A 27,406-nucleotide genomic window follows, 5' to 3' on the forward strand; every position below is an offset into this window, starting at 1 on the left:
CTGGAGATGGATAATGAGAGTCACACAGTCCCCCGATGTGTTCTTCACTATTGTGTACTCCTGTGGATGGAGAGAGACACTTAGGGAATAAACCCTTCAGGGGCCATGTGCTCTCCTCCGGCCCTTTCCTCCTGGGTACAACGTGCCTACTTACCTTCTCATGGCTCCTACAACATGACTATTGTTCACCGGTCACATGATACATCACTCACCATACTGGGGGCTGATCTTCAGGTTCTCCGTCACTTGGAAGGTCTGGAGGCCGTTCTACTTCCTATGATGGATTCTCCTTCCCGATGTCTGACTTGTTACAGAATACAATAAAGAGGAGAGAAATCTAGAAAAGTTTACCTCTCTGCTCAGTTGGGAGATGATCTCCAAGGTGAGGTCTAATATTCTTCTGCTGATGTCCTTCCTGTCCATCCTTGGTGGCTCTTTCAGGAGAAGAGCAGTATTGCTGGTTTTCTTCATCCCCCCTCAAAAAAAATAAATAAAAAGGAATAAAAGGTTAATGAGACTAAAGTAACCTTTATAGTGAATATTATTCCTTCGAACACATGCTGAGGAGTTCCCCTATCGAGTGTCTAGTGTTAGTAACTACCGTAGGTAAACTAATAACATATTTCTGTAGGAAAAAATTACAATAGTGAGACAGGTTACTAGTGGCAGACATTGTATTAGCTATAACAGGACCTCCAGAGGGATTTTCCACATCCAGGAATTTTGGGTTAATAATAACAATATGGTTCGGTCTGGCAGGACATGGTACAAGTAAAACTTTTTCAGAATGTTATTAGAGTATGAGTCGTTGATAAGAGCCTCTAATCTTTTCTACATACTGGTAAAGGGATCCCTCTAGATTTTGCTAGAATATTTCTGATCTAATAAAATACTAAAAGCCTCCTTCTGATCATTCGCAAGGTTCTAGCTGTTCATTATCTCGCAGTGTCTTTAGGGCCTTCTGTTCAGGTGACCCTGACATTCAACTGTGTAGACTCTAGATGAAGGACTCACTCCTGGATGAACAGATTGGTCAGTGGAGGTTCGTGAGCAGTGAGCAACCTCCTCTTGTTTCTCTTCTGTTATAATCGATGTCTACATAGACATTAATTTAGGTATGAACTTCTGTAACTCATGGAACAAATCAAAATGGTTTACTTTATTCTGGAGACAAAATGGTAGATCTTTTTCAAGGAGATTCTTTCGCACCCATTCAGGGAATAAAGAAGACAAAGTAAAGATTTTTATACAGCTGCTTAGAGATGAGCGAATCAGTTTATAACGACCCAGGCTCGTTACCAACTTTCCAAAAATTTGGCCACAAGACGAAATCGAAAGCTTTTCACACTTGCTTCGGACGAATACAGTGAAATGCAGCGACAGGAAGGAAAAAGAAGGATGCTCATGTGACCCTTGGATGGAAGTGGGGTAAATGGTTTGCCATGATTGGCTCACTGACAGACAGCCTGGATGAGCCAATCACTGGGGCAGCAGACAGGAAGGTGCCCTAGCAGAACCCTTACAGCTGGGCTGTGAATGAGGGTGGATGGGTCTATGCAATGTCTGACAGAAAACAATCTTAGAGCCAGTGTACAGTCAAAATCAAGCTTCTAATCTAGTGTCAGGGACAGTGAAGGGAAATGCTAGAAAGAAGAATTGTGTACAATAGGGAAGAGCAAAGAAAGCGGTCAGCCAGGGAGTGAGGAGATGAGGCCGGGTGTTCCTGGCACTGGCAGTCCCTTCTAGCTGTAGTTATTGGCACCCTCAAAACCAGCCACCTGCAAGAACATTTCTTTTTTTTCTCATTTGACCAGAAGGACAGCTGTTTTTCCCAAACCTGAAGAATCTCTTATTTCCAGTACAGTTAGCCTTGTGCTGCAGTGCTGACTGCTGAGCAACTAGTGTATATTTTTTATTCATTGCATCATATTTGTCTGTGCTAAATGCGTTGCATTGTAGCAGAAGCATTTATGGCAATAACACCATCTGCTGTTAAGCAATTTTTTTTAGTTCATATATGTGTTGTTTTTTAATGCGGTGCAGTGTATCAAAAGCAATAATGCCAATTGTACCAACAAAATTGAATGGAAATCACACCGTACACAGAAATCAACCTTTCCTGCACAGTTCAATTGTACATGTGGGGGGAATAATCTCAATACAAGTGTACAACGTGTTTTACAATCCGGAGGATACCGTCTTAAATCTCTGAGTGAAAACACCTGAAATAGTAGTCTGAAATCTGTTGGTGTGGGGGAAAATAATATCATAGGAGGTTGACAACTTGTGTTTTACAGTAGAGAAAGCTTTTTTCTGAGTCTGCGTATTTGAATGCACAGCAGACTTTAGGCCTAAAGCTGCTACTGGCACCGATACTGTATTATTTCCAAAGTAAATTGTCAGTAGCAGTGTGTTTATGGAAAGGGAAGGACATTTTATTGCACCATTCTGTCTTTAAGTTCCAGAACACACTTGGAAACCGTTCCATACTTTGTGTGAATGTGTACATTAGGCCAAATGTCTGGAATATGGAAGGGTTCCAAACTAAAGACCCAGAGCCAGGCCTTGTCCGCCCAGAGCAAGAATGTGGGTAGTAGGAGCACCAGCTATCTGGCCAGAAGCAGTAGTAGGCCACAGTTCTTCTTGGCTTCCAAAAGGCACGACAATATGATTGAGGAGAAAGATGAAGAAATTGGATGGCTCACTTCTCCTCTCAGTCACAGCAGGGTGTCCGAGTCTGACGCAGTGTTTTGGAGCCATGGTTCACAGCATTCCTCCTGTTGCTCCTCCTTGCAGCCCCAGAGAAGCCTTCCAATGCCATACTCTTGGTCTTCTCTGCCCCCTCCTAGTTGGGCGCCCTCATTTCTCCTATAAGAGGCAACAAAACCCTGTCAAGAAAGTCTCCCTGTTGATGATGTGTGTGAGAACAGTCACCGTTTGGACTGTCTTGAGGAGGAGGTTCAGGGGGAGGTGGGGGACCTCATGCATAGTGGTGTTGATGGCACCTGTAAGCTTGGTGGTGGTGGTAAGGGCAGTGGTAGTGACAGTTGCACTCTGGGCAAACACACTGCAAGGAGCCCACCAGAGATATTGCAGTCTGATAGATGATCTGAGGATGATTGTGTGTTGGACAGGACCTGGGAGCTAAATCAGGGTAGTAAGGAGGAGGAGACATCAGAGGAGAATGGTGGTGGCCACAGTGGCAATAAAGAGCAGAGGTAATGCGCGGCCAAAATCTCCAAAAGAACTGGCAGGGTTAGATCATTTTCTACTGTGGACAGCTCGGGAACCGCTGATACTGTGGAAGCAGGGGTGCAAAACGTGCCAGACGTAATCTCAGCTCAGCTGCGTCTAGCTCTGTACAAACAACTCCCCATATGGTGTTTTTTCTCCATAAGGCCAGTACAAAAAACCAAAGCCGTGTGCGAGATCTGGAGGATTAAAATAAGCCGTGGGCATTTAAACACAAACATAGGTAACAGGGCTCTATTGTGGCACATGATCAGCGGCATCACTGGATCCTATGGGAAAATAGAACTGTTCAACTCCCCCCCCCAAAAAAAAATAAAAAAAAAAATTCTGTCCTCCTTCTCCTGGTCCTCTTTGTGGCAGCCAGACCACATCCCCAAGCAGTACAGTGTACTTGTCACCATCATTAGCTTCTTTTTCTACGGCTAAAACCACTCGTAACATTCGTAGCAGAATGTTTGGCCATGAAAAAAATATTTTCGACCAGAAATTAGCTTGTGTGCAAACTGGATTCTCACCTGGCCAAGTTGCTCTCTGTTCAGTTGCTGCTGTACCACTTAGTTGTGGTAAATGTGGTGCACTTCCGCACTTTCACCTAAATGTAATCCTTATGGCCTCTGTCCTGGGTGGTGTCCGTATGGGACTTCTTGCCAAGCAAGAAAGGGTACTGCCACTATGTCAAATTTAACTGTCGTAGATCGGCAAATTTAGCGCACTTCCATGCCTTTGTGTAAATCAAATTTTTCTGGGCTCTGCCCCGGGTGGTGTGCTGGGACTCATATGGGCAGGCATTCTGACCCCGTTAAGGCATAATTTTTGGACACTTGCTTTTCCCAAGAAACCACAGTTCTGTTTTTGATAATAAGGGACATTGTGTGTTATTAACCCCTTCAGGACCCTGCCATTTTTCACCTTAAGGACCAGGCCATTTTTTGCAAATCTGACATGTGTCACTTTATGTGGTGATATCTTTAAAACGCTTTTACTTATACAGGCCATTCTGTTTTCCCGTCACATATTGTACTTCATGACAATGGTAAATTTGAGTCAAAATATTTAATTTTTATTTATAAAAAAAATACCAAATGTATCCAAAAAATTTTAAAATTTGCAAATTTCAATTTCTCTACTTTTATAATAGATAGTAATACCTCCAAAAATAGTTATTACTTTACATTCCCCATATGTCTACTTCATGTTTGGATCATTTTGTGAATGCCATTTTATTTTTTGGAGACATTTTAAGGCTTAGACTACTATCACACTTGCGGCAGAGGATTCCAGCAAAATCCGGACGCAAACGGATGCATTTGCGAGATGGATCCGTATGCGGATTCGTCTGACAAATGCATTGCAATGCTGGATCCTTCTTTCCGGTTGTCATCCGGAAAAACGGATCCGGTATTTATTTTTTTCACATTTTTAAAGGTCTGCGCATGCGCGGACCGGAATAACGGATCCGTCAATACGGCAATTTTAAAGCAGTAATACATTTAAAAGGAAATTAATGCTGGATCCGGCATTCAGGAAAATGTTCAGGATTTTTGGACGGAGAGAAAAATATTTTCTCCGGCCAAAAAAACGTAAGAGGGACTGAACTGATCCATCCTGATGCATACTGAACATATTGCTCTCCATTCAGAGTGCATTAGGATAAAACTGATCAGTTTTTTTCCGATATTGAGCCCATAGGACGGAACTCAATACCAGAAAAAAAAAAAAACGCTAGTAGAAGTTTAGAAGCAAATATTGAAATTTTTCTGAAAATTTTCAAAACCAACTTTTTAAGGACCAGTTCAGGTCTGAAGTCACCTTGTGAGGCTTACATAATAGAAAACACCCAAAAATGACCCCATTTTAGAAACTACACCCCTCAAGGTATTCAAAACTGATTTTACTAACTTTGTTAACCCTTTAAGGCCCCTTTCACACGGGCGTTGCGGGAAAATGTGCGGGTGCGTTGCGGGAACACCCGCGATTTTTCCGCGCGAGTGCAAAACATTATAATGCGTTTTGCACTCGCGTGAGAAAAATCGCACATGTTTGGTACCCGTGTTCTGTAGATTGTATTATTTTCCCTTATAACATGGTTATAAGGGAAAATAATAGCATTCTGAATACAGAATGCATAGTAAAACAGCGCTGGAGGGGTGATTCACCATGGTAAAAGATCATGTGACGTACCATGTGATGACCGGAGTGACGTCATCAAAGGTCCTTTACCTATAATTAATGCTCACCACAGGTCCTATTCAGTAAAGGGGATAGAAGGAGATGCCGGCATCGCGATCAAGTGGATTAAGGTGAGTTAAATGATTTTTTATTTATATTTTTAACCCCTCCAGCGCTGTTTTACTATGCATTCTGTATTCAGAATGCTATTATTTTCCCTTATAACCATGTTATAAGGGAAAATAATAATGATCGGGTCTCCATCCCGATCGTCTCCTAGCAACCATGCGTGAAAATCGCACCGCATCTGCACTTGCTTGCGGTTTGCACGCAACCCTATTCATTTCTATGGGGCTTGCGTTACGTGAAAAACGCACAAAGAGGAGCATGCTGCGATTTTCACGCAACGCACAAGTGATGGGTGAAAATCACCGCTCATGTGAACAGCCCCATAGAAATAATTGGGTCAGGATTCCGTGCGGATGCAATGCGTTCACCTCCCGCAACGCATCCGCGCGGAAAACTCGCTCGTGTGAAAGGGGCCTAAGTGTTCCACAAGAGTTAATGGAATATGGAGATGAAATTTCAGAATTTATATTTTTTGCCAAATTTTCCATTTTAACCCATTATTTTTCCAGTAACAAAGCAAGAGTTAACAGCCAAACAAAACTCAATATATATTGCCCTGATTCTGTAGTCTACAGAAACACCCCATATGTAGTTGTAAACTGCTGTACGGGCACACGGTAGGGCACAGAAGGAAAGGAACGCCATATGGTTTTTAGAGGGCAGATTTCACTGGGATAATTTTAAGCTGCCATGTCACATTTGAAACTCCAAAAAAATGACATATGATTTTTGGTTGCTCTATATTACACTTTTTTTGGGGGGGGGGGGGGGGCGACTGTCTTATGTAGAGGCTAATTTCTTTCGGTATGAGATGACGGTTTAATTGCTACTATTTTGTGTGCTTGGTATTACACTTTTTGTGATGTAAGGTAACAATAAATTGCTTTTTTGACACTTTTTTTTTACGAAGTTCAGCTGAGGGGTTAGGTCATGTTATATTTTTATACAGCAGGTTCTTACGGACGCGGCGATACCTAATATGTATTTATTTACTTACGTTTTACACAATAAAAGCATTTTTGAAACCAAAAAAATCATGTTTTAGTGTCTCCATATTCTGAGAGCCATATTTATTTATTTTTTTGGGCGATTGTCTTATGTGGTGGTTCATTTTTTGCAGGATAAGGTGATGGTTAAATTGGTACTATTTTTTTGGGGGGGGGGGGGGGTAATACCTTTTAGTGATGTAAGATGACACAGTTTTATTTTAATTTTTTGACTGTTCACTTGAGGGGTATGGTCAAATGGTCAAATGGTATTTTTATAGAGCAGGTGGTTACAGACACGGCAATACCTAATAGGTCTACTTTTTTTTTTTTTTTACATTTAACACAATAAAAGCATTTTTGAAACAAAAAAAAAAACATGTTTTAGTGTCTCCACAGTCTGAGAGCCATAGATTTTTATATTTTTTTTTTTAAAGTCTGAGAGCATAGTGAGAGCCATAGTTTTTTTTAGTTTTTTTTCTAAAACCTGGTATGTCTCTCTCTCTGGATTTATTGAGTATTTGTTTACATTGACTATTTCACCCTGTATCTGGTCCTCCTTGATTAGGTCAAATGTAGCCCCCTCCCCTCTTGGTCACACCTGATTGAACACTAAGTGGTATAAATCTAAGTTCCTAGGTCTTCCAGACCTTGGTCTTTCCAAATGCAACATCTCTCAAGTGCAACTCCTAAGTGCACATACTGAATTATACCAGAATGTAACCAGAAGGGGACCACAGGTAATTACAGACATAGTTAATGCAAACAATGTTTCAAATTTTTCATCTTACTCTTCCCACAACTTCCTGAAATCCCCCCACATCCATTCACTCAGCAAGGAACTATTCATCTCTCCCTCCATCTTACCTTCTAATCTGACAGCTTGCACAAACCTGTTTGCCAACATAAAACACTTCCTTCCCAAACACACACAGATAACTCCTGCCCTCTCTTATTCTCACCTACTAACACTTTCTCTGCTTCTCCTTATTGCTGGTGATATCTCTCCAAATCCAGGCCCCCCTCAGCAAATCCCCACTATCACCTCTACCTCCTACTACAAATCTCCTTCTACAAATTTCTACAACCCCTTAAACCTAATAACCATTCCTCTGACCCCTGCTCCTTTGGTTCCTCTTGCAGGAGCATTATGAAATGCACGCTCTGTCTGTAATAAACTGTCCTACATTCCTTTCTGGGTCTCACAGAAACATGGCTGACACCTCCTCCCCTGCTGCACTCTCATATAGTGGATTTCAATTCACTCACACCCCCCGCCCCGGCTTCAAACATGGTGGAGGAGTTGGTCTTCTCCTATCAGACACCTGCTCCTACAGCCCAACTCCACTGCCACCCTCCATTACGCTCACCTCATTTGAAGTACACTCTGTTCGCATCTACTCTCCCTCCAACCTTCAATTAGCTGTCATTTACCGCCCCCCAGGCCCAGCCACTATCTTTCTTGACCACTTTAACACCTGGCTCCTACACTTTCTTTCTGCCGACATCTCCACTATCATCATGGGTGACTTTAACATCCCTATTGACACATGCCACTCGGCCGCCTCTAAACTCCTGTCGCTCTCTTCCTTCTTCGGCGTATCACAGTGGTCTTCCGCTCCCACCCACAGAGATGGTCACACTCTGGATCTTATCTTAACCCGCCTCTGCTCCCTATATAACCTTTCTAATTCGCCTCTCCCCCTATGCGACCACAACCTACAAACCTTCTCTTCACTGGTCTCTTCTGCTGCTCCCCCGGTCCACACACTAGCACACCCCCGCAGGAACCTTAAACATCTAGACTTTCGCTTGCTTTCTGACTCTCTTCTCCCACTCTCTACCATCTGTTCCCTCCAAGAGCCAGATTCTGCCACCACCCTATATAACACCACAATAAGTACAGCTCTGGACACTGTTGCCCCCCTCACACACAACAAAACCCCGAAAAATTAACAGACAACCCTGGCACAACAACCTGACCAAAAAACTCAGACAAGCTTCCAGGGCTGCTGAGCGGCGATGGAAGAAATCCCATTCAAAAGATCATTTCACCGCATACAAGCAATCCCTCCTCATATTAAAATCCTCACTCGCTGATGCAAAACAGGCCTACTTCTCATCTCTCATATCTTTCCTAGCCCACAGCCCTAAACAACTTTTTAACACTTTTAACTCCCTTCTCCGTCCCCCAACGCCCCCACCCTCTACTCTCATCTCAGCTGAGGACTTTGCCAAATACTTCAAACAAAAGATAGTCAACATCAGAGAAAGCTTCAGTACACAACTGCTCGGTCCTCTTCTCCCAAAACCCGCTTCTCCACCATTACAGAAGAAAAACTCTCCACTATACTCTCCAGATCTCATCTGACCACCTGTGCACTTGACCAAATCCCATCCCATCTCATCCCTAACCTCACCACAGTGTTTATCCCAGCCCTAACTCATCTCTTCAACCTATGACTAACCTCTGGTGTCTTTCCCTCTGCTTTTAAACACACTACCATTACACCCATCCTCAAAAAGACTTCACTTGACCCATCTGCTTTGTCCAGTTATCGCCCCATATCACTTTTTCCGTAGGCCTCAAAGCTACTTGAACAACATGTCCATTCAGAACTGTCCTCTCACCTCTCCTCCTGCTCCCTCTTTGAACCGCCTACAATCTGGCTTCTGACCCCACCACTCGACTGAGACTGCCCTTACCAAGGTCACCAATGACCTACTAACAGCCAAAACCAAGAAACAATACTCTGTCCTCCTTCTCCTTGACCTGTCCTCTGCCTTCGACACTGTTGACCACTCCCTTCTGTTGCAAACTCTCTCATCTCTTGGCATCACTGACCTGGCCCTCTCCTGGATCACATCATACCTCACATAACGGACATTTTGTGTCTCCCACTCCCGCACCACCTCCTCGTCTCATTCCCTCTCTGTTGGTGTCCCATGGCTTTCAGTATCACTCCTACGCTGACGACACACAAATCTACCTCTCTGGTCCAGACATCACCACCTTACTATCAAGAATCCCACAATGTCTATCTTCTATATCATCCTTCTTCGCCTTTCGCTTTCTAAAACTTAACATGGATAAAACAGAATTCATCATCTTTCCCCCATCTTGTTCAACCCCCTCAACAGACCTATCTATCACGATCAATGGCTGTCAACCAAGTCCGCTGCCTTGGAGTGACCTTGGATTCTGCCCTTTCCTTCGGACTGCACATCCAAGCCCTTTCCACCACGTGCCGCCTCCAACTCAAAAACATCTCCCGCATCCGCGCTTTCCTTAACTTTGAATCTGCGAAAATGCGTGTACATGCCCTCATCATCTCCCGCCTAGACTACTGCAACACTCTCCTCTGTGGCCTTCCATCTAGCACTCTCGCACCCCTCCAATCTATCCTCAACTCTGCTGCCCGACTATTCCACCTCTCACCCTGTTACTCCTCTGCCTCTCCCCTCTGCCAATACCTTCACTGGCTCCCTATTGCCCAGCGAATTCACTTCAAAGTACTAACAAGTACATACAAGGCCGTCCACAACCTGTCCCCTCCCTACATCTCTGAGCTACTTTCCTGATACACCCCCACACGCACTCTCCGATCCTCACAAGACCTCCTTCTCTCCTCTTTTCGCCTCTTCCCACAATTGCCTCCAAGATTTCTCCCGTGCATCCCCCATACTCTGGAACTCGCTACCCCAACATATCAGACTCTCACCTACAGTGGAATCCTTCAAAAGAAACCTGAAAACCCACCTCTTCAGACAAGCCTACAACCAGTGACCCTGCTGCCTCTATACCGCCATGACCAACTTCACCCGCACCTACTGTGTCCTTCTCCCATACCATGTAGATTGTAAGCCCTCACGGGCAGGGCCCTCTCTCCTTCTGTACCAGTTTGTAACTCGTCTTGTTCATGCATAGTGCAATTGTCTGTATTATGTATGTGCACCGCTTATCATATGTACAGCGCCAGGGAATGAATGAATGAATAATAAATAATAATAATAATTTTTTGGGCAATTGTCTTAGGGTACTTTCACACTTGTGGCAGAGGATTCTGGCAGGCAGTTCCGTCTGGAAATCCAGACGCAAATGGATGCATTTGTGAGACAGATCCGGATGCGGACCCGTCTCACAAATGCATTGCAATACCGGATCCGTCTTTCCGGTTGTCATCCGGAAAAACGGATCCGGTATTTATTTATTTCTCATTTTTAAAGGTCTGCGCATGTGCAGACCACAAAACGAGATCCGTTTTGCTGGAACACTTGGGGCCGGCATTAATGCATTTCAATGGAAAATAATGCCGGATCCGGCATTCTGGCAAGTGTTCAGGATTTTTGACAGAAGAGAAAAATGCAGCATGCTGCGGTATTTTCTCCGGCCAAAAAATGTAAGAGGAACTGAACTGATGCATCCTGAACGGATCGCTCTCCATTTAGAATGCATTAGGATAAAACTGATCAGTTTTTTTTCCGGTACTGAGCCCCTGTGACAGAACTCAATAAAGGAAAACAAAAACGCTAGTATGAAAGTACCCTTAAGTAGGGGCTCATTTTTAGCGGGATGGGGTGACGGTTAGATTGGTACTATTTTGGGGGGCAAACGCCTTTTTGATCGCTTGGTGTTGCAATTTTTGTGATGTAAGATGACAAAAAATTGCTTTTTTGGCAATGTTTTTATTTTATTTTTTTACTGTGTCCACCTGAGGGGTTAGGTCATGTGATATTTTTATAGAGACGGTCGATACGGACGCGGCGATACCGAATATGTCTACTTTTCTTTTTTTTCCCTATTTTTACTTTATTTTGGGAAAAGAACGCTTTTATTTATTTTTTTACTTGAAACTTTCACATTTTTTTATACTCTGGGACTTCAGCTTTTGGGGGTCTGATCCCCTCTACTATACTTCTGTATTGTGATGCATTAGCTGTAAGTGTATTACACACTGTAATACAGGGGCTGGATCTCACAGGCTGTCACGGAAGGAAGCCACGATGTCTAAGGAAGGCATCGGGCTGCCTTCCCTACCATCGGGTCCCTGTCACAGCAGTGCGGGGACCCAATGGAAGCTCCGATTCCCGCACAGACATCGCACGTGCCGAGGTCAGCGCTGACCGCGGCACATCAAGGGTTAATGCACCGGAATCGCTGATTTCACCGATGCCGGTACAAGCAGCAGGGGTCCGGCAGTCACTCGCATCTCCTGCACTCGCCCGATCACAGCGCCATACATGTACGGCGCGGGTCCTCTATGGGTTAAACTGTAACTGTATGTTAATGCCATCAAACGTGCGTTTACCCACAGCTATGTATTATCAGCATCACTCAGACATCAGTTACTTTTCATTGTCATTGCATTCCAGAGCTTGGGGGGGGGATTCCAAGGAGACTAGAGGGTGTTATATACTAATGTCTATGGCAATAGAAGCTACTTTGGTTCAGATACAATTGATTCAAATCCTAACCAAATTGGTGACCTGAAAGAAACTGAATCTCGAAACATTCGCTCATGATTACATGTCACTGCACACACGTGTATACACTGCACATGACGGCTCTTACCTTGTGATATAAGAGGCTGGTGCTCCTCCATTACATGTCACTGCACACACGTGTATACACTGCACATGACGGCTCTTACCTTGTGATATAAGAGGCTGGTGGTCCTCCATTACATGTCACGGCACACACGTGTATACACTGCACATGACGGCTCTTACCTTGTGATATAAGAGGCTGGTGCTCCTCTATTACATGTCACTGCACACACGTGTATACACTGCACATGACAGCTCTTACCTTGTGATATAAGAGGCTGGTGCTCCTCCATTACATGTCACTGCACACACGTGTATACACTGCACATGACGGCTCTTACCTTGTGATATAAGAGGCTGGTGCTCCTCCATTACATGTCACTGCACACACGTGTATACACTGCACATGACGGCTCTTACCTTGTGATATAAGAGGCTGGTGCTCCTCCATTACATGTCACTGCACACACGTGTATACACTGCACATGACGGCTCTTACCCTGTGATATAAGAGGCTGGTGCTCCTCCATTACATGTCACTGCACACACGTGTATACACTGCACATGACGGCTCTTACCCTGTGATATAAGAGGCTGGTGCTCCTCCATTACATGTCACTGCACACACGTGTATACACTGCACATGACGGCTCTTACCCTGTGATATAAGAGGCTGGTGCTCCTCCATTACATGTCACTGCACACACGTGTATACACTGCACGTGACGGCTCTTACCTTGTGATATAAGAGGCTGGTGCTCCTCCATTACATGTCACTGCACACACGTGTATACACTGCAAGTGACGGCTCTTACCTTGTGATATTAGAGGCTGGTGCTCCTCCATTACATGTCACTGCACACACGTGTATACACTGCACATGACGGCTCTTACCTTGTGATATAAGAGGCTGGTGCTCCTCCATTACATATCACTGCACACACGTGTATACACTGCACATGGCGGCTCTTACCTTGTGATATAAGAGGCTGGTGCTCCTCCATTACATGTCACTGCACACACGTGTATGCACTGCACATGACGGCTCTTACCTTGTGATATAAGAGGCTGGTGCTCCTCCATTACATGTCACTGCACACAAGTGTATACACTGCACATGAAGGGTCTTACCTTGTGATATAAGAGGCTGGTGCTCCTCCATTACATGTCACTGCACACACGTGTATACACTGCACATGACGGCTCTTACCTTGTGATATAAGAGGCTGGTGCTCCTCCATTACATGTCACTGCACACACGTATATACACTGCACATGACGGCTCTTACCTTGTGATATAAGAGGCTGGTGCTCCTCCATTACATGTCACTGCACACACGTGTATACACTGCACATGACGGCTCTTACCTTGTGATATAAGAGGCTGGTGCTCCTCCATTACATGTTACTGCACACACGTGTATACACTGCACATGACGGCTCTTACCCTGTGATATAAGAGGCTGGTGCTCCTCCATTACATGTCACTGCACACACGTGTATACACTGCACATGACGGCTCTTACCTTGTGATATAAGAGGCTGGTGCTCCTCCATTACATGTCACTGCACACACGTGTATACACTGCAAGTGACGGCTCTTACCTTGTGATATAAGAGGCTGGTGCTCCTCCATTACATGTCACTGCACACACGTGTATGCACTGCACATGACGGCTCTTACCTTGTGATATAAGAGGCTGGTGCTCCTCCATTACATGTCACTGCACACACGTGTATACACTGCACATGAAGGGTCTTACCTTGTGATATAAGAGGCTAGTGCTCCTCCATTACATGTCACTGCACACACGTGTATACACTGCACATGACGGCTCTTACCTTGTGATATAAGAGGCTGGTGCTCCTCCATTACATGTCACTGCACACACGTGTATACACTGCACATGACGGCTCTTACCTTGTGATATAAGAGGCTGGTGCTCCTCCATTACATGTCACTGCACACACGTGTATACACTGCACATGACGGCTCTTACCTTGTGATATAAGAGGCTGGTGCTCCTCCATTACATGTCACTGCACACACGTGTATACACTGCACATGACGGCTCTTACCTTGTGATATAAGAGGCTGGTGCTCCTCCATTACATGTCACTGCACACACGTGTATACACTGCACATGACGGCTCTTACCTTGTGATATAAGAGGCTGGTGCTCCTCCATTACATGTCACTGCACACACGTGTACACACTGCACATGACGGCTCTTACCTTGTGATATAAGAGGCTGGTGCTCCTCCATTACATGTCACTGCACACACGTGTATACACTGCACATGAAGGGTCTTACCTTGTGATATAAGAGGCTGGTTCTCCTCCATTACATGTCACTGCACACACGTGTATACACTGCACATGACGGCTCTTACCTTGTGATATAAGAGGCTGGTGCTCCTCCATTACATGTCACTGCACACACGTGTATACACTGCACATGACGGCTCTTACCCTGTGATATAAGAGGCTGGTGTTCCTCCATTACATGTCACTGCACACACGTGTATACACTGCACATGACGGCTCTTACCTTGTGATATAAGAGGCTGGTGCTCCTCCATTACATGTCACTGCACACACGTGTATACACTGCACATGACGGCTCTTACCTTGTGATATAAGAGGCTGGTGCTCCTCCATTACATGTCACTGCACACACGTGTATACACTGCACATGACGGCTCTTACCTTGTGATATAAGAGGCTGGTGCTCCTCCATTACATGTCACTGCACACACGTGTATACACTGCACATGACGGCTCTTACCTTGTGATATAAGAGGCTGGTGCTCCTCCATTACATGTCACTGCACACACGTGTATACACTGCACATGACGGTTCTTACCTTGTGATATAAGAGGCTGGTGCTCCTCCATTACATGTCACTGCACACACGTGTATACACTGCACATGACGGCTCTTACCCTGTGATATAAGAGGCTGGTGCTCCTCCATTACATGTCACTGCACACACGTGTATACACTGCACATGACGGCTCTTACCTTGTGATATAAGAGGCTGGTGCTCCTCCATTACATGTCACTGCACACACGTGTACACACTGCACATGACGGCTCTTACCTTGTGATATAAGAGGCTGGTGCTCCTCCATCATGGCCTCCTTGTACAGATCCTTGTGTCCTTCTATATACTCCCACTCCTCCATGGAGAAATAGACAGTGACATCCTGACACCTTATAGGAACCTGACAAAACAATGACACCGTCATCACCCAGACCCCTCCAGTGCTGTTACTGGAGAATTTCCCAGCATTCCCAGCAGTGTCACCTCTCCAGTCAGCAGCTCCATCATCTTGTGGGTGAGTTCTAGGATCTTCTGCTCATGTATCAGGGGGTGAGGGGGAGGCTCTGTGATGGGGTGAGGGGTCCTGCTCCGTCCTCCTGACTCCTGGAGATGGATGATGGGAGTCACACAGTCCCCCGATGTCTTCTTCACTATTGTGTACTCCTGTGGATGGAGAGAGACACTTAGGGAATAAACCCTTCAGGGGCCATGTGCTCTCCTCCGGCCCTCTCCTCCTGGTACAACGTGCCTACTTACCTTCTCATGGCTCCTAGAACATGACTATTGGTCACTGGTCACATGACACATCACTCACCATATTGGTGGCTGATCTTCAGGTTCTCCATCACTTGGAAGGTCTGGAGGCCGTTCTCCATGACCCTGGACTCTTCCTATCACTTCCTATGATGGATTCTCCTTTCCGATGTCTGACTTGTTACAGAATACAATAAAGAGGAGAGAAATCTAGAAAAGTTTACCTCTCCGCTCAGCAGGGAGATGATCTCCAAGGTGAGGTCTAATATTCTTCTGCTGATCTCCTTCCTGTCCATCATTGGTGGATCATTCAGGAGAAGGGTCGTATTGCTGGTTTTCTTCTTACCCCCTCAATGTCCCATGTCCCCTATAAGGATGGCGAGAAAAAGTACAACTCATCCCGCAAAACTCAGACCCTCATAAAGCTGCACTGACGGGAAAACCCTGAGCTCCGGGTGTATCTAAGCTCTTGGCAGTGCAGTGTGTATCTAAGCTCTTGGCAGTGCAGTGTGTATCTAAGCTCCTGGCAGTGCAGTGTGTATCTAAGCTCCTGGCAGTGCAGTGTGTATCTAAGCTCCTGGCAGTGCAGTGTGTATCTAAGCTCCTGGAGGTGAAAACCTCATTCACATGGAGCAGATTCTCTCATCCAGCACAGAATGATGACAACCCCCACTATCCCCACTACTACTTCCCCATCATACTAATCTGAGGAGCGGAGAAGGATTCCTTGTGTGTAAGGCTACATGCACACGACCATATGTGTTTTGCTGTCTGCAAGTTGCAGATCAGCAAAAAAAAAAAAGAGATTGGTACAATGCCTAAAACGGACTAGATTAGGACATGTTCTCATTTTTTTTTTAGCTCCTATGGAACAGATATACGGATGCAGATAGCACACAGTGTGCTGTACGCATTTTTTGCGGACCCATTGAAATGAATGGGTCCGCATCCTATCCGCTAAAAAAACGGAACGGACACGGAAACAAAATACATTCGTGTGCATGAGGCATAATGGAGGAGAATCTCCAGAGGTGACATGTCTGAGCTCTCCACCACACTGTCTCCTCACAGCTCATCTTACCTGCAGGCTGGAGGAATGGCTGATACCAGAGAGAACAAGAGCCCTGACTACCGACCAGGACCTGCCTAGTATCTGCTGCACTGCCAGAGCTGAAGGACCTGCGGTGACGTCACCGTCATGTGATCAGTGCAGGGGGCGGGGCTCAGCAGTGGAGAGGAGTGGAGGTGGGGAAGGACCCGGGGGTGATGTCACCGCCATGTGATCAGTGCAGGGGGCGGAGCTCAGCTGTGGAGCAGATAAGTGATTGGGAAGGACCTGAGGTGACGTCACCATCATGTGATCAGTGCAGGGGGTGGGGCTCAGCAGTGGAGAGGAGGAGAGGTGGTGAAGGATCTAGAGGTGATGTCATGTAATTACAGCAGGGGGAAGGCAGTTGTGATCAGAAACTGATCACATGACAGTGACATCACTCCCCCCAGGTCCTCTTCACCAACTATTCTCAACACTGCTAGGCCCCGCCCCCTGCACTGATCACATGACAGTGACGTCACCCCAGGTCCTTCAGCTCTGGCAGTGCAGCAGATACTGGGCAGGTCCTGGTCGGTAGTCAGGGCTCTTGTTCTCTCTGGTATCAGCCATTCCTCCAGCCTGCAGGTAAGATGAGCTGTGAGGAGACAGTGTGGTGGAGAGCTCAGACATGTCACCTCTGGAGATTCTCCTCCATTACACACAAGGAATCCTTCTCCGCTCCTCAGATTAGTATGATGGGGGGAGTAGTAGTGGGGATAGTGGGGGTTGTCATCATTCTGTGCTGGATGAGAGAATCTGCTCCATGTGAATGAGGTTTTCACCTCCAGGAGCTTAGATACACACTGCACTGCCAAGAGCTTAGATACACCCGGAGCTCAGGGTTTTCCCGTCAGTGCAGCTTTATGAGGGTCTGAGTTTTGCCGGATGAGTTGTACTTTTTCTCGCCCTCATTATAGGGGACATGGGACATGGAGGGGGTAAGAAGAAAACCAGCAATACGAGCCTTCTCCTGAATGAGCCACCAAGGATGGACAGGAAGGAGATCAGCAGAAGAATATTAGACCTCACCTTGGAGATCATCTCCCTGCTGAGCGGAGAGGTAAACTTTTCTAGATTTCTCTCCTCTTTATTGTATTCTGTAACAAATCAGACATCGGGAAGGAGAATCCATCATAGGAAGTGATAGGAAGAGTCCAGGGTCCTGGAGAACGGCCTCCAGACCTTCCAAGTGACGGAGAACCTGAAGATCAGCCCCCAGTATGGTGAGTGATGTATCATGTGACCAGTGACCAATAGTCATGTTGTAGGAGCCATGAGAAGGTAAGTAGGCACGTTGTACCAGGAGGAAAGGGCCGGAGGAGAGCACATGGCCCCTGAAGGGTTTATTCCCTAAGTGTCTCTCTCCATCCACAGGAGTACACAATAGTGAAGAAGACATCGGGGGACTGTGTGACTCCCATCATCCATCTCCAGGAGTCAGGAGGGAGGAGCAGGACCCCTCCCCCCATCACAGAGCCTCCCCCTCACCCCCTGATACATGAGCAGAAGATCCTAGATCTCACCCACAAGATGATGGAGCTGCTGACTGGAGAGGTGACACTGCTGGGAATGCTGGGAAATTCTCCAGTAACAGCACTGGAGGGGTCTGGGTGATGACGGTGTCATTGTGTTGTCAGGTTCCTCTAAGGTGTCAGGACGTCACTGTCTATTTCTCCATGGAGGAGTGGGAGTATATAGAAGGACACAAGGATCTGTACAAGGAGGCCATGATGGAGGAGCACCAGCCTCTTATATCACAGGGTAAGAGCCGTCATGTGCAGTGTATACACGTGTGTGCAGTGACATGTAATGGAGGAGCACCAGCCTCTTATATCACAAGGTAAGAGCCGTCATGTGCAGTGTATACACGTGTGTGCAGTGACATGTAATGGAGGAGCACCAGCCTCTTATATCACAAGGTAAGACCCGTCATGTGCAGTGTATACACGTGTGTGCAGTGACATGTAATGGAGGAGCACCAGCCTCTTATATCACAGGGTAAGAGCCGTCATGTGCAGTGTATACACGTGTGTGCAGTGACATGTAATGGAGGAGCACCAGCCTCTTATATCACAGGGTAAGAGCCGTCATGTGCAGTGTCTACACGTGTGTGCAGTGACATGTAATGGAGGAGCACCAGCCTCTTATATCACAAGGTAAGAGCCGTCATGTGCAGTGTATACACGTGTGTGCAGTGATAGGTAATGGAGGAGCACCAGCCTCTTATATCACAAGGTAAGAGCAGCCATGTGCAGTGTATACACGTGTGTGCAGTGACATGTAATGGAGGAGCACCAGCCTCTTATATTACAAGGTAAGAGCCGTCATGTGCAGTGTATACACGTGTGTGCAGTGACATGTAATGGAGGAGCACCAGCCTCTTATATCACAAGGTAAGAGCCGTCATGTGCAGTGTATACACGTGTGTGCAGTGACATGTAATGGAGGACCACCAGCCTCTTATATCACAAGGTAAGAGCCGTCATGTGCAGTGTATACACGTGTGTGCAGTGTCATGTAATGGAGGAGCACCAGCCTCTTATATCACAAGGTAAGACCCGTCATGTGCAGTGTGTACACGTGTGTGCAGTGACATGTAATGGATGAGCACCAGCCTCTTATATCACAAGGTAAGACCCGTCATGTGCAGTGTGTACACGTGTGTGCAGTGACATGTAATGGAGGAGCACCAGCCTCTTATATCACAGGGTAAGAGCCGTCATGTGCAGTGTATACACGTGTGTGCAGTGACATGTAATGGAGGAGCACCAGCCTCTATATCACAGGGTAAGAGCCGTCATGTGCAGTGTATACACGTGTGTGCAGTGACATGTAATGGAGGAGCACCAGCCTCTTATATCACAAGGTAAGAGCCGTCATGTGCAGTGTATACACGTGTGTGCAGTGACATGTAATGGAGGAGCACCAGCCTCTTATATCACAAGGTAAGACCCGTTATGTGCAGTGTGTACACGTGTGTGCAGTGACATGTAATGGAGGAGCACCAGCCTCTTATATCACAAGGTAAGAGCCGTCATGTGCAGTATATACACGTGTGTGCAGTGACATGTAATGGAGGAGCACCAGCCTCTTATATCACAAGGTAAGACCAGTCATGTGCAGTGTATACACGTGTGTGCAGTGACATGTAATGGAGGAGCACCAGCCTCTTATATCACAGGGTAAGAGCGTCATGTGTAGTGTATACACGTGTGTGCAGTGACATGTAATGGAGGAGCACCAGCCTCTTATAACACAAGGTAAGAGCCGTCATGTGCAGTGTATACACGTGTGTGCAGTGACATGTAATGGAGGAGCACCAGCCTCTTATATCACAAGGTAAGAGCCGTCATGTGCAGTGTATACACGTGTGTGCAGTGACATGTAATGGAGGAGCACCAGCCTCTTATATCACAAGGTAAGAGCCGTCATGTGCAGTGTGTACATGTGTGTGCAGTGACATGTAATGGAGGATGTACATTGAATCGAAAAAATATAAAAATAAACTGCTAGGTGCTGGGACCTCGGCACAGGTGGTGAGAGACAGAATATTGTTATTTCCCCTGATAACTAAATCTAGAAGTGAAGGAGCTGAGAGAAGAGTCTGATCTACAGGAGGCCATGTATTCAGTCACCGTGTGCTTGTGTCTCCACAGATGGATCCAGGAGGAGAAATCCACCAGAGAGATGTCCCTGTCCTCTGTATTCCCAGGACTGTCCAGAGAAGAAGGTCTTAGAGAATCCTCAGGTAGATGGAGCTGAGCCCTATACACATCTATATAGGGGGGTCCTGCAGTCATAGAGGGGTCATAGATTGTGGGGGTCTCTTATGTGGATCTGTTAGATTTCCCACCTGTCCGCTGTATTGTACTGAATTGTTACAGATGATAAATCAGGGGGAAGATCTGACTGATATTAAAGTAGAGGATGAAGAAGAGCGGATGATGGGCGATCCCCCGTGTAAGAGTGAGGTGGAGGAGGACATTCCAGGAGATGTCACCACAGGTATGGAATCATGAATGGAGAAAGTGACTTCAGATTCTGTCCTTGGTGCCTTCAGGGCAGGAGGAGAATCTGATCACCGGCTGCTGCGCTGCTCTTTGATTGGAGATGTCCCCATCACATCATGAAGTGTTCTCCTTATCCAGCTGACAGTGATCTCTGATCAGATTCTTCTCTCATCCCGGCTGTTCCTGCAGGACATGGCAGTCAGTCACATCCACACACCCACCGGGGATTATGTGGGCACAGCTTTTGTGTCTGTGCTATCAGAATGAAATACATATTCAGCATTGTACTGGAAAGGGTTAAATGGATTGTCTCATCTCGCCATTAGCAATGACATAGCAGTTTTTCCCGACAAAAACAAGTTTCCAGACATAACAACAGAGCTTAATCAGACTTTCAAAAGGTCAGTCTGTCTGGTTTTGGTGGTAAACAAGTCTGGCTTTTTCCCTCCAAAACATGTTCTTGTTTATACCCTATGGCAGCTGTGGAAAATTACCAGCTTCTCATTCAAAGTCCTAAAAGTCTCTCAGTATTTATTAACCCATAGTACTATGCAAATACAATGCAAATGAGCAGGATAGATATCATATATAAAATGCAGTTGCACAGTATTAAACAGTATAAGTCAATTCTAGTTAACCCTTTCAAGTCAAATAAAGTGAGGAGTTTCTAACTTTGCATAGGGGAAACAGGTAAATGTCCACAAATGTCCAGACTTCAAAGTAGCCCTGCTCCAGGGCACTACATCATTATAGTTTTGGGGCTCCGTCATCGAAAGGCAGTATCCAGCTATCCCTGATATAATGAATGCCAGCAGGCTGTTCCTGTGTCGGAGCAACCTGGCAGATGATTTTAATGCTAGTGTGAAACTAGCCTAATAAGTTGTGACTAGATGTAAACTACTTAGGGCTGAACAATTAATCCAAATCAAAATCCAGACTCATGAACAGTCATGGACAGATGTGTCAGGCAGTTATTGGGAATGAACCAAATGTTCCCAATAACTGCCAGTTGTCAACAGAGATAAGGGCTGTATTTATATGCAGCAATTACATCTGCTGTATGGGGAAAAGCAATCGCTACAGCAATCCTTTTCCTGTAGAAAATAATTATTTCTGGGCAGCAGATCCCTATTTCCTTGGGCCAATCTGCTGCACAGAAACAATGATTATAGGTGCCCTCCAAAAGACATGGTCACCCAATGAACAAGTATTTGACCTAATCTTGCTCATGTTTGTTTCATTATGGAGAGTGCCTAGTATGTGTGAGGAGTTTCTGGGCAGACAACACTCACATGGGTTTCTGGGAAATATAATCAAATTAGCTTTCATAAGCCTATCTGATGCCAGCAGATGTAAGATGTGCTAATTTTCATATATTTTTCCCAGAAAGAAGCACAAGCATGGCAATAGATAAAAAATATATTATTATGAAAAAGCACTCATTTTGATTTAGGTCATAATCGACCCAGTTAAGCGGTTTTTGGTACATTGTTTTTTAAGCCAAGACCAGGAGTAGATTCAAAGTGAATAGCCTATACCTCTAGTTCAAGCGTTATCCACTTCCAGCTTAATAGGAATGTTATATGTTTGTCTAATCTGTAGCTTGGAAAAAAAAACATTATAATTTTTGTCTTAACAGATAATACCAGTAAGAATTCTGGGGAAAACGTCACGTTATCACTACATTATAATGTAGAAAATAAAGATATCATGCAGCACTGTTCGGGAGAAAAACTCAATGTACATCCAGGACTTCACAGGAGAGATCTATCATATAATCACCCTAATCATGAGGAACATTCTCCTCACCAATCACAGAATGCTACCACAAGTACTGGTCAGAAAAGGGGTAAAAAGTGCATAAAAAGCCCAGGTCTTAATACACACAAAATAATTCACACAGGGGAGAAGCCATACTCTTGTTCAGAATGTGGGAAGTGCTTCACAGAAAAATCAAATCTTGTTCAGCATGAGAGAAGTCATGCAGTGGAAAAGCCATATTCATGTTCCGAATGTGGGAAATGCTTTAGAAAGAAATCACATCTTGTTTCACATCAGAGACTTCACACAGGAGAGAAGCCATATTCATGTTCAGAATGTGGGAAGCACTTTTCACAAAAATCTAATCTTGTTAAACATCAGAGATTTCACACAGGAGATAAGCCATATTCATGTTCAGAATGTGGGAAGCACTTTCCACATCAATCAGATCTTGTTAAACATATAAAAATTCACACAGGAGAGAAGCCATATTCATGTTCAGAATGTGGGAAATGTTTTACACAAAAATCAAGTCTTGTTACGCATGAGAGAAGTCACACAGGAGAGAAACAATATTCATGTTCAGAATGTGGGAAATGCTTTAGAAAGAAATCACATCTTGTTTCACATCAGAGACTTCACACCGGAGAGAAGCCATACTCCTGTTTAAAATGTGGGAAGTGCTTTACAGAAAAATCAAGTCTTGTTATACATGAAAGAAGTCACAGAGGAGAGAGACCATATTCATGTTTAGAATGTGGGAAATGTTTTACATACAAATCAAATTTTGTCACACACCAGAGAATTCACACGGGAGAGAAGCCATACTCCTGTTCAAAATGTGGGAAGTGCTTTACAGAAAAATCAACTGTTGTTAAACATGAGAGAAGTCACACAGGAGAGAGACCATATTCTTGTTCAGAATGTGAGAAATGTTTTACATATAAATCAAGTCTTGTTTCCCATAAGAAAATTCACACAGGAGAGAAGCCATTTTCATGTTCAGAATGTGGGAAATGTTTTACACGAAAATCAAATCTTGTTGTGCATGAGAGAATTCACACAGGACAGAAGCCATATTCATGTTCAGAATGTGGGAAATGTTTTACACAAACATCAGATCTTGTTAAACATGAGAGAGTTCACACAGGAGAGAAAGCATATTCATGCTCAGAATGTGGGAAGCACTTTTCATTTAAAACAGATCTTGTTAAACATGTGAGAATTCACACAGGAGAGAAGCCATATTCGTGTTTGGAATGTGGGAAGTGCTTTTCACAGAAATCAGATCTTGTTAAACATGCAAGAAGTCATATTCATGTTGAGAATGTGGGAAATACTTTTGGCATAAATGAGATTTTGTTAAACATATGAAAATCCACACAGGAGAGAAGCCGTTGTTTCGAATGTAGGAAGTGCTTTTCATTAAATCAAGTCTTGAAACATATTTGAGAACTCACATAGGAGAGAAGATGTATTTTTGTTCAGAATGTAGGAAAAGCTTTAGACTACTTTCACACTGGCGTTTTGGCTTTTCCGTTTGTGAGATCCGTTCAGGGCTCTCACCGGCGCTCCAAACAGTCAGTTTTGCCCTAATGCATTCTCAATGGAAAAGGATCCGCTCAGAATGCATCAGTTTGCCTTTTTAACGTCTCCATTCCGCTTTGGATGCGGACACCAAAATGCTGCTTGCAGCGTTTTGGTGTCCGTCTGGCGAAACTGAGCAAAAAGGATCCGTTCTGACACACAATGTAAGTCAATGGGGACGGATCCGTTTTCTATGACACAATCTGGCACAATAGAAAATGGATCCGTCCTTCACTGACTTTCAATGGTGTTCAAGACGGATCCGTCTTGGCTATGTTAAAGATAATACAAATGGATCCATTCTGAACGGATGCTGACGGTTGTATTATATGAACGGATCCGTCTGTGCAGATCCATGACGGATCCTCGCCAAGCGTGTGTGAAAGTAGCCTTACACAAAAGTCATATCTTGTGAAACATGAGAGAATTCACCCAGGAGAGAAACCATATTCATGTTCCGAATATGGGACATGTTTTACACATAAATCAAATGTTTTTTTACAGGAAAGAATTCACACAGGAGAAACAATGTTTTCACATATTTTAACATATCAGGTTATTCATGGATCTTAAACAGCCAATAAGATGTTTTATTTTTTGGATGGAACTAGGTCGAAACAGTGAAGATGAATTGTCCCCACGAACCTTGCTTCTTATCACTGGATTCATATCCTCCCACACTGCAGGAGACACCAAAGGGATCTGGGGAAAAGTAAAAATGCTCTCCATGTAATTGTTTTATACAACTACTCACAAAAAGTTAGGGACATTTGGCTTTCAGGTGAAATTTATGGAAAACATAAAAAGTTCACGCTACAGTGATATATCATAAAAGTAGGGCATTTAAGGAGAAGCAGCAATGATGATTTCCTCATCCCAAACAATTTGATTAAAACAAGAGGCAACACCAGCAGTGGGTATACCCCCATAAAAAAATGTCACAATAACGTGTCATTTGGCCTTGAGCATCAATTATAGCTTGACAATGACGTCTCATGCTGTTCACAAGTCGACTTATTGTCCACTGAGGTATGGCATCCCACTTTACTTGAAGGTTTTGGGGTACAGAATTATGAGCCTCTACGCGGCGACTCAGCGGATCCCATAGGTTTTCAATGGGATTCAGGTCTGGAGAAAGTGCAGGCCATTCTATTTGAGGTACCCCAGTCTTCAGCGGCCATTCCCTCATGATGTGACCTTGATTAGCTGGTACATTGTTGTCCATGAAGATGAAATTAGGCCTGTGTTCATGCAGAGGCACAATGACTGGATTAATGATGTTATTTAATTAGTATGGGCTTGTCACTGGACCATTCACAAAGTGTAGGGCAATTTTGTATTGACTAGACACATCTGCCCACACTGTAACACCGCCACCATCAAAGGCTCATCTGGTAACAAAAGTGGCTGATGCATAGTGGTCTCCTTGACGTCTCCAACATCGTTGGCGGCCATCATTTCTGCTCAGCATGAATCAACTTTCATCAGGGAATAGTACTGAGGCCCTCTAGTCCCTCGTTCAGTGTAGATGCTCCCTGGCCCATGGAAGACGATGATGGCTTTGCCTGGTGGTGTGGTCAGGTACTATTGCAGGTCATCTAGCACGCAGGCCACGCTGATGTAAACGGTTTTGAATGGTCTGACGTGACACTTGGGTGCCTCCCACCACCCTTAAATGTCTCTGGAGCTGTTGACTTTCATCATCTGGTTTCATCAACATTGTGAAGAGCATGATGAGGAGGACTGTTTAACTACCAATTCTAATTGAACCAGGAAATTTATTGGGATTTATTCATGGATCAAACACCTGTTGTGAATTTTGCCGTTAAGCTCCTTGTTAGAGAACAGCAAGTTGTGCAAAAAGTACTGAAACAATGAACAGATGGACATGTGCATTCAAAAGTTTACAGAAGGTCACATTAAGTTCACCTGTGAAGGTTAGAGTACCTTTAGGTTAATCCTGAAATTTCACCCACAAGCCAAATATCCCTAACTTTGTGAGTAGTGTATAATTGCAAATAAGGAACACAGTTATACCGCTATGTGGTCACAATATAGCCAAACAATATATCTCGATGTGATTCACACAGTTTTTATTTCAGGTTGTATATTTGGATATAAAAGGTCCATTGATGCTACATGACGACTTCTAGGAAACATCTTATAAATCCTGTATAGAAAGATATATATTTTATTTAATGACTTTATTTTAAATAATATAGTTAAAGGGTTATTCTCGTCATTTATGGCATATCCAGAAGCCGAGAGCGGAGGCCTGGTTTATGGAAACATTACTGCTGTGAGCTTGGCTATTTCTTGTTACCAGTGCTTCTCTCAAAGCCTAGATACAGTGACAGGATCGGTGACCTCTGTTCTACTGATAGCTGGAAGTCCCAAAGAATGCAGGATATGCCTTATGTGTCTCAGATGAGAATACCTGCATATAGTCTATGGGCGGTTGGGACATACTGTATCTGTGCACTGACATTTTTAAAAAGACTGCAGCTGCTGGCTAATCGTGCAGCTGCAGGATCGTAGAGCTGGCTATCGGTGACTTGATTGGCTTTGTGTTTTCTTCTTTATGCATCAATAAACACAGAGAAAGGTGAAACCCAGATTCTACTGTGCACCCTTTCTATGTGTGCTTATTGTCCCCCAGTTACTGATTCACTTCATCCTCGACAACTTCATTTCTACTACAGGAAACTATCATTAACCCTTTCATGACCAAGGGTCATTGATGCCCCCGTGACCACTTCTAATTTTGCAAATCTGACATGTGTCACTTTATGTGGTAATAACTTTGGAACGATTTTACTTATCCAAGATCCAGATTGTCTTCTCGTGACACATTGTACTTCATGACAGTCATAAATTTGATTCAATATATTTCACCTTTATTTATGAAAAAGTCCCAAATTTACCAAAAATGTGAAAAAATTTGAAAAATTTCTATTGCTCTGCTTTTAAAATAGAAATGATACCTCATAAAATATTTATTGCTTAACATTCCCCATATGTCTACTTTATGTTGGCATCATTTTGTAAATGTCATTTTATTTTTTTAGGACGTTAGAAGGCTTAGAATTTTGGAAGCATTTCTTAAAATTTTTAAGAAAATTTTCCAAACCTACTTTTTAAGGAACAGTTCAGTTCTGAAGTCACTTTGTGGGGCTTAAATAGTAGAAACCCCCAATAAATTACCCCATTGCAGAAACTACACCCCTCAAGTTACTCAAAACTGATTTTACAAATGTTGTCAACCACAAGAATGTTGTTCCACAAGAATTAA

At 44.4% G+C, this 27,406-nt stretch overlaps 1 protein-coding gene, 3 long non-coding RNA genes and 1 pseudogene across 5 annotated transcripts in view; 3 read left to right on the plus strand and 2 right to left on the minus strand.

Annotated features, from left to right (window-relative positions):
* Nucleotides 1–27,406, minus strand: part of LOC120991124 (zinc finger protein 585A-like) — a 2,129,672-nt gene that overhangs the window by 1,597,777 nt on the left and 504,489 nt on the right. The window lies entirely within an intron of this gene.
* Nucleotides 15,519–27,406, minus strand: part of LOC120991194 — a 29,975-nt gene continuing 18,087 nt past the window's right edge. Inside the window, exons 4-5 of the long non-coding RNA XR_005776547.1 lie at nt 15,891–16,004; nt 15,519–15,576 (exon numbers count right to left, since the gene is read on the minus strand). This is a non-coding gene — a long non-coding RNA (uncharacterized LOC120991194). The remainder of the gene's footprint in view (nt 15,577–15,890; nt 16,005–27,406) is intronic.
* Nucleotides 17,287–18,181, plus strand: LOC120991180. 2 transcript variants are annotated; one of them, XR_005776528.1, is made up of 3 exons: nt 17,287–17,341; nt 17,703–17,816; nt 18,131–18,181. It is a non-coding gene; the product is annotated as an uncharacterized LOC120991180 (long non-coding RNA). The 2 variants fall into 2 exon arrangements; XR_005776529.1 differs by having other exon boundaries at nt 17,327–17,341; nt 17,692–17,816.
* LOC120991191 overlaps nt 18,461–27,406 on the plus strand; it is a 29,165-nt gene continuing 20,219 nt past the window's right edge. Inside the window, exon 1 of the long non-coding RNA XR_005776541.1 lies at nt 18,461–18,517. This is a non-coding gene — a long non-coding RNA (uncharacterized LOC120991191). The remainder of the gene's footprint in view (nt 18,518–27,406) is intronic.
* LOC120991145 lies at nt 20,721–24,051 on the plus strand (annotated as a pseudogene).

Source organism: Bufo bufo, chromosome 2 (assembly GCF_905171765.1).
Source record: "Bufo bufo chromosome 2, aBufBuf1.1, whole genome shotgun sequence".
In the NCBI taxonomy this organism is placed as follows: domain Eukaryota; kingdom Metazoa; phylum Chordata; class Amphibia; order Anura; family Bufonidae; genus Bufo; species Bufo bufo.